The sequence below is a fragment of the Rhamphochromis longiceps genome, linkage group LG7 (assembly GCF_057381845.1).
Source record: "Rhamphochromis longiceps isolate RC_006_pf linkage group LG7, R_longiceps_female_GT1.1, whole genome shotgun sequence".
Taxonomy (NCBI): Eukaryota; Metazoa; Chordata; class Actinopteri; order Cichliformes; family Cichlidae; genus Rhamphochromis; species Rhamphochromis longiceps.
Window position 1 is genome coordinate 43,443,503 of NC_140563.1, and position 7,330 is coordinate 43,450,832.

General features: G+C 39.8%; 1 pseudogene; it reads left to right on the plus strand.

Moving 5' to 3' along the window:
* The first annotated feature begins 2,236 nt into the window (after positions 1 to 2,236).
* LOC146665945 (uncharacterized) lies at positions 2,237 to 4,614 on the plus strand (annotated as a pseudogene).
* The last annotated feature ends 2,716 nt before the right edge of the window (positions 4,615 to 7,330 follow it).

Sequence of the window (7,330 nt, forward strand, 5' to 3'; positions counted from 1 at the left end):
TGTGTCTCTTTTACCTTAAACTGCAAGGACAGCTGCTAATTCCTGCCTCTACTATACAGAGTATTGCTGAGGAAATGCAGAATGTGCATGAATTGGGTCAAGCCTACACAATTAATAAGGTAAGTTGTTTACTAAAAAATGAAATGAACCTATCAGATGAAGCAGTCACTAAAATCTGTGACTGCATTAAAGAGTCAGATTTGTTCTCTGCTTGCCATCAGGGACAACTAGGAACAACACACACCAGAAATCAAACATTCAAAAAAATGTTTAAATACACAGAACCCAAGAAAGTGCCATTGGGAATGGATGAAAACATGACAGAAAAATGTGCTTACTACATACCAGTTGGAGAAACCCTGAAGAGCTTTTTAGAGTCACAGTTATGGAGGAATACACAGTCACAACAGTTTGGGGGTCCTGATGTAGAAATTTTTAAGGATTTATATGATGGCAAAATTTTCAAATGTCACCAGTTCTTTAATGAAAACCCTGAAAGCCTCAAACTGATTTTGTACCAAGATTCATTTGAGGTAGTGAATCCCCTGGGTTCTGCTAAAAAGACGCACAAACTTCTTGCAGTCTATCTGTCATTAGCAAATTTACCCATTCATTTGCGTTCAAATACAGATAACATGTTTTTAGTCTTGTTGTGTGTTGAGAATGACTTCAAGCGTTTTGGAATAGCCAAAGTTTTCTCAGAGTTGTTGGCAGATCTGAAATCTTTGGAGACAGATGGAATAGATGTAGATGGAGAAACTGTAAAAGGGGGTCTTTACTGTATTGCTGGGGACAACTTGGGTTCTCATTGCATAGGAGGGTTTACAGAAAACTTCAGCTGCTCTCAATATTTTTGCAGGTACTGTGAAGTAACACGAAGTGAGTTTTATGCTGATCCGAATGCCTGTGGTCCTCCACGCACTCCAGAGACATATGACGCGGCTGTTGCTGATCTCCAGTCTGAAACTATCCAAGACGTCAGAGGAATAAAGGTAAACTCCATCTTCAATACCCTTCAGTCTTTTCACGTATCCCAGCCTGGTCTCCCACCTTGTCTAGGTCATGACCTCTTTGAAGGAGTTGTGTCATATGATCTAGCACTGTACCTGAAGAACATTATAAAAAATAAAAAATGGTTCACATACTCCCTTTTAAACAGACGCATTAAACAGTTTAAATATAAAGGATCCGAAGCACTTACAAAGCCATGTACTGTCAAACCTGACGGATCCAAATTATCAGGGCAAGCCGTTCAAAACTGGAACCTTTTGAGATTGCTGCCAGTTTTGATTGGTGACAAAGTACAAAACCATGAGGATGAAGTATGGCAGTTAGCTCTCCAGTTGAAAGACATTGTGGATCTTATTTGTGCTCAGAGCATTTCCTTGTCCCAGATAGCATTCGCTGACATTTTGATCCAAGAATATTTGGAGATGAGAGAGATGTTGTTTCCTGGAATTAAACTAAAACCCAAGCACCACTATTTGCGCCATTATTCAGCACTGTTGTTGAAATTTGGTCCATTGATGAGGTTATGGACGCTTAGGTTTGAATGTAAACACAGTTACTTCAAAAGATGTGCCAGACACTTAAAGCTTCAAAAATATTTGTCAAACTTTGTCAACACGTCATCAGATGTATCAGGCTTATCTTTTAGCAGGGCAAGAATGCCGTGAACTGCTGCAAGTCAAGGAGAGCTGTGCGTTTTATCCCAACCTCTACAGTGACACTATTCAGCATGCGGTCAGGGAGTTAGCTTTTTCAGAAAGCAATACCACAGTTACCACAGACATTCAGTACAAGGGCACTGCATATAAAAAGGGACAGTTTCTTGTGTACAGAAATGACGAGTGTATGGAGTTTGGTGAACTTCTACTCATCTTGATTCAAAATGACACATCTGTGTATGTTCTAATGGATATCCACAAAGGCATCTTCCTCTCAGAATACAATCTGTATTCTGTGACAAAGGACAGTCTTGGGTTACAGTGTATCAACATTAATGACCTGCCTGATTTCTATCCTTTGGTATCATACATTCTTCAAGAATACCGAGTCATTCCACTAAAGCATAGTATTGTGGCAAAATAATGTCCAACTAATAGCTCACTTCTCACTGTAAATAGTTTAACATTAATATAAGTGTCACGTAATCCACACCCTGCTCCATCAAGTGTATGAACTGTATGTGATTTTCTATTTTGTTTGGATGTGGCATTTCTTCTTCAGTGCAAGTATGAGTGACTCAGAGCGAACCTTCCTAGATGTCGCCATCACGGAAGTCCTACCAGAACTTCAAGCTGTGAACAAAAACATCCTGGAGGAGCACTTGCAGTCCATTGGAGTTGAGACAAGTGATGATCTACGCTTCGTAACGGAGGCAGATTTGATGACAGCATTAAGACCTGTACAAGCAAGAAAGCTTCTTTCTGCTTGGAAACAGAAATGTAAGTAAAAACAACAAACAACTATTCAAACTCAAAAGCAGAGATGGTCATGAACAGACATACAGTGTGAATCATAATTGTATTTGTTTTGTAATTGAAAGACCAAACTCCAGAGAACAGCTCGCTATCATCTGTGGAAGCCTCATCAACCCAGTCGCTGTCATTGCTCTCACTTTCACCCCAAAGTCTATCGTCGACCTCTTCCAGCAGCCCAGGATGTGACGCACAATGGGATGACAACTTTGAAATTCCATGGAGTAAACTTCCTGCAGAAGTGATGCATTTTCTTGAGAGGGGGAAAAGGCCTCGCCCAAAACTGAGGAGGCAAATGGTCCGGATTGTTGTGACTGAGATGATGGAAAAATGCCCTCATGTAGGTAGAAAACATTCAATTGACGTTGCAAGAAAAATGGTGGCAAAATATCCCAATTCTCTGCAAGATTTAATAGAGGGTGAGATTGTTGGCGCAGGCTACCTTTCACTTGTCAAACAGTTGCAGAACAGAATTGAAAATGTAAGGCGCACTTCAACACCCAAAATAAGAAAAAGAAAACATCAGACTGACTCAGACCACACAGACGAGATCCCTTTAGAAGAAAGAGCAGCCATGCAGGATACATACGGGTGCATTAAATGCAATGTAGAATTTCTGCCTCTTGAAGAAACTCCAGAGAGCCAACAGCAAAAGATGGGAAAAACTCAAGGTGATGTTCCAGCAAGCTGACACCAATCCAGAAGAGGTAAAAAGTCTAATGAAGTCCACTTACTACACACAACGTCTGCATGTCAATCAGGGGAAAAGTATCAAATGCCTTAGGGAGGAGTGGCCGTTTTGGTTTGATGAACTTGGCATGTCTGTCCACTTCAAGGAACTTACTGGGATTGACCTCAAAGAGACATTCACACGTAATTTGGATTTGAAGGGGAAAAGGCTACTGGACTACTTGACCACAGTTGCTGTCAGCAAAAGCAAGGTGTTCCTTCAGACTTATGCAAGGCTTCAGAGGGGACCGCAGAGTGGCTGCTCAGATGATGTGAAAGAGATGGTCCTGCTTCTGCTCAGCTACTTTGAAGAGAAGGAGGAGTCCATGCTTCTGTGTTGAAGATACATGTCTGGCAGATGAGGTACAACTGGAGCAAGTGCCTCTGACACCCACTATTATCGTGTGTGTGGTAAGTCTGTTTCATAGCTCTCTCTTTTTTTTTTTTTTTTTTTTTTTTTTTTTAAGTGCACTTTTTATAGAATGTCATGTGACTGCCGTGTTTATTGATATAACCTGTTAAATAATTTGTTCACAGGACAGTCCTGCTATTCCTCAAGAAGATACATGCTGAGTGTTGATCGGAACCTCGTCAGCACAAACATATCCTCCTTCATTTCTGCACTGTGCCTCATGTTCGGGAGCTACTACAATTTCAACATCCATTATCCATCTGAGCTGGCGTCCACTTTAGAGTTTCTTCAGAGGTGAACAAATATGGCTTTGTTATTTCTCATAACTGAGACTCTGGGATCTGGAGTCTGGCTTTGATGTGGTTCGAGTCCAGGTCTGGCTCTGAGTCTCGGTCGGCTTTGGAGCCGGTTTCAGTTGTTTTTTTTTTTCTGTTTTTTGTTGTTGTTTTTTTTTTTTTGTTTGTTTGTTTTTTTTTAAATACATTAACAGTCTGAATCCGGGTCCAAGCCTGGCCGAGACTCAGGGCTAGACCAAGCGTTAACTGACGTCTGACTACCTATAACCTTTGCTTTGGATTTTAACAATGCTAAAGTGTGACATATCACTGCAGAAGACACTCGTGAAGGGTGCCAATACTTTTGACCATGCATTGTTCACTTCCCCACAGCATTTTGGTTATACTTTGTCTTGAACGTGGTCATGGCCGTGTGTGTGTGTGTGTGTGTGTGTGTGTGTACACACACACACACACACACACACACACACACACACACACTCTCTTAATTTTTACTTACTTTGTACGTGTATTTTAACTGATCAATTATAAAAATGCTTAATAAACTTTTATATGATTGTTATTCTACAGGTGTTTCTTCTCCATAAACCCAGAAAAAGGAACCAAAGTAGAGAACAAAAACTCAAAGCGTCGTCTCAGTGTGAACCCTCGAGTCCTCACCCTGATTCAGGATCTCGCCGACCACGAGTGGCGCTAAGCCTAAATCTTGACTCTCTGTGGACTGTTAGTTTTACTTTGTTAATTTTGTTCCACAATGTGTACTGGAACCTTTTACTGGTCGAATGCATGAAGCCAATTCATGAAGATGTTCTTTCTTTGTAGGAATGTTCTTTATTTACATAAGAAAAGAAAAAAACAACATGCTGCTACTGCAGTGTTTCTAGACCACATGTGTAGGTTTGTTTCACCACGTGGTTTTGCTGATGTTTTCTGACCAGGGCCATGGTTGTGGTGACAGCAGGGTGCGTGTTGCGTTGCACGGTGATTATGATCATTTTTGACACAATATGTGTTTTTTGTTTTAAAGTCCTAACAGGTTAGTTAACTTTTTCTGGTGGAGGGTCTAACAAATGCTTGTTTCATGAACATGGTTCTTGCTTTGCAGGAATGTTCCACAGCTTTTATAGCCTATATTTTGATTGAATTGTGTAGTTGCTGTGTGCCTTGCATATTGTGTTAGTTGGAAAAATGGATCCATTTGCTGTCATTTTGCTAATGTGGCTGCAAAATAAATTTCCCAAAAGTGATATTTTCCTCTCTTGTGTTTTCTCAAGATGTATTTTTGCATGTTTGGGTGTAGGCGTAGCAGTAAGAAATTTGCTGGGTTATGGTTAAAATTTTACATTAAAACATATAATATTCAGCATAGATTTTATGTATAATTTACAGAGCAGCTCCATTTAATATGCACAGTTTCACTGTAGTTCTACCATTTTAAATTAGTTCTTTGTACGATATTTCCCTGTTAATTTTGCAGTTTATGGATCCACAAAAAGCATTTATTACTTGTGATATATAAATACACTATTTCCTGTATCTTTTACATCTATGTGTGAAATTAACTTCTTTTTCCTGTAGATTTAACAGTTTTAATCTGAGATTCATTCACTGTAAATCAATTTACAAGTTGCATCTGTAAAGCGTTTTTACAGGAAGTCCCTGGTAACCCCAGCTGCCAGGGTTTTCCTGTAAAAACAGCACGTGTTTTTTTTTTTTTTTTTTTTTTTTTTTTTTTTTTTTTTTAAACAGTGTGTGTTTCTCGAGTTCATCCCCGTGTCTGTGAGTTTTGCATTTGGGTCCTCCTCCTGCTTGCCACACAGCGATCCATGACACCAGTGCTTCACCCACACTTTGCCCCATGACAGTTTGAATCAGATGTTAAAGTGTAATGGACAGTACAGGGCCTTTATTGTGCTGTAAGTGAAAACTATTATCCTGTTAACACAATGTCTTTTGGACAGATGTGGACAAAGCGGAGATATTTGGTCACAATGCTCAGCGTCATATTTGGAGAAAACCAACAAATGTTTCATATCACCTGTCGGGCATGGTGGAGGAGGGGGTGATGATTTGGGCTTGTTTTGCAGCCACAGGGTCTGAGCACCCTGCAATCACTGACTCAACCATGAACTCTTATATATACCAAATTATTCTAGAGTCAAATGTGAGGCTGTCAGCCTGACAGCTAAAGCCAAAGCACAGCAGCAAATCTACAACAGAAAAGAGCCAAAATGACTCTTGCTGTAATGCAGTGACCCAGTCAAAGTCCAGACCTCAATCTGATTAAAATTCTGTACTGGCATTAAGACAGCTGTGCATAAGCAAATGCCCACAAAACTCAATGAACCAAAGGAAAATTGTAAAGATGCGTGGGGCAAAATTCCTCCAGGGGAATATGAGAGTGTATTAAAGTCATATGTAAACAGTTGCTTCAAGTTATTGCAGCTAAAGTTGCTTTTACAAGCTACTGAAGCATGGGCCTGCATAGAGCCCTGTGAAAGCTGCCTTTTTCATATTACTTTAAAGTATTGGTCACCGTCCTTTGTGTCCTCTAGATCATTCTCTAGAAACCTCATATTTCATTTTGTACTTTTTGCATTTATTTCTTATGATTTCAATATTTTTTGGTCTTTTATTTGGCCTGAAGGCAAAATCACTGCTGAAAGGTATATACAGGTTTTAAAACAGTGTATGCTTCCATCCAGATAATGTCTTTTTCATGGAAGTCATTGCAAATTTCACCTTAGACGAAGTGTCATCTCACATTTGCCAAAAACATCTCAATGATCCCCAAGATTTTTGGGAAAATATTCTGTGGTCTTACAAGATAAAGGTTGAAGTATTTGAAGGTTTGAGTCCTGTTAGTGTTTTATAAACAGAACATCATACTAACAGTCACACATGGCGGTGGTAGTGTGAGGATCTGGAGCTCCGTTGCTGCTCCAGGACCTGGACAATTTGCTGTAATTGATGGAACCATGAATTCTGCTCTCTCTCAGTTCTTTGTCTCAATTTTTTTGCCATGAAGCTCAAGAGGACTTGGGTAATGCAACAGGACAATGATACAAAAAACACCAGCAAGTCCACGTCTGAATGGCTCAGGAAAAACAATGGAAGGGTTTGGAGTGGTCAAGTAAAGGTCTGAAATCAAATTGAGATGCATGACCTTAAACAGGCCGTTCATGTTCAAAAACCCTCCAATGTGGTTGAATTCAAACAATTTTGCAAAGATGAGTGACACAAAATTTCTCCACAGCGATGTGAGCCCCTCGTCATCAGTTATTTTAAACACTTGATTGCAGGTGATGCTGCCAAGGGTGGCACAATCAGTTATTAAGTTTAGGGGGCATTTACTTTTTATTTTTATCTGAAAAATGTAAATGTTACACAGTTTCCATGGTATTGGAGGATTC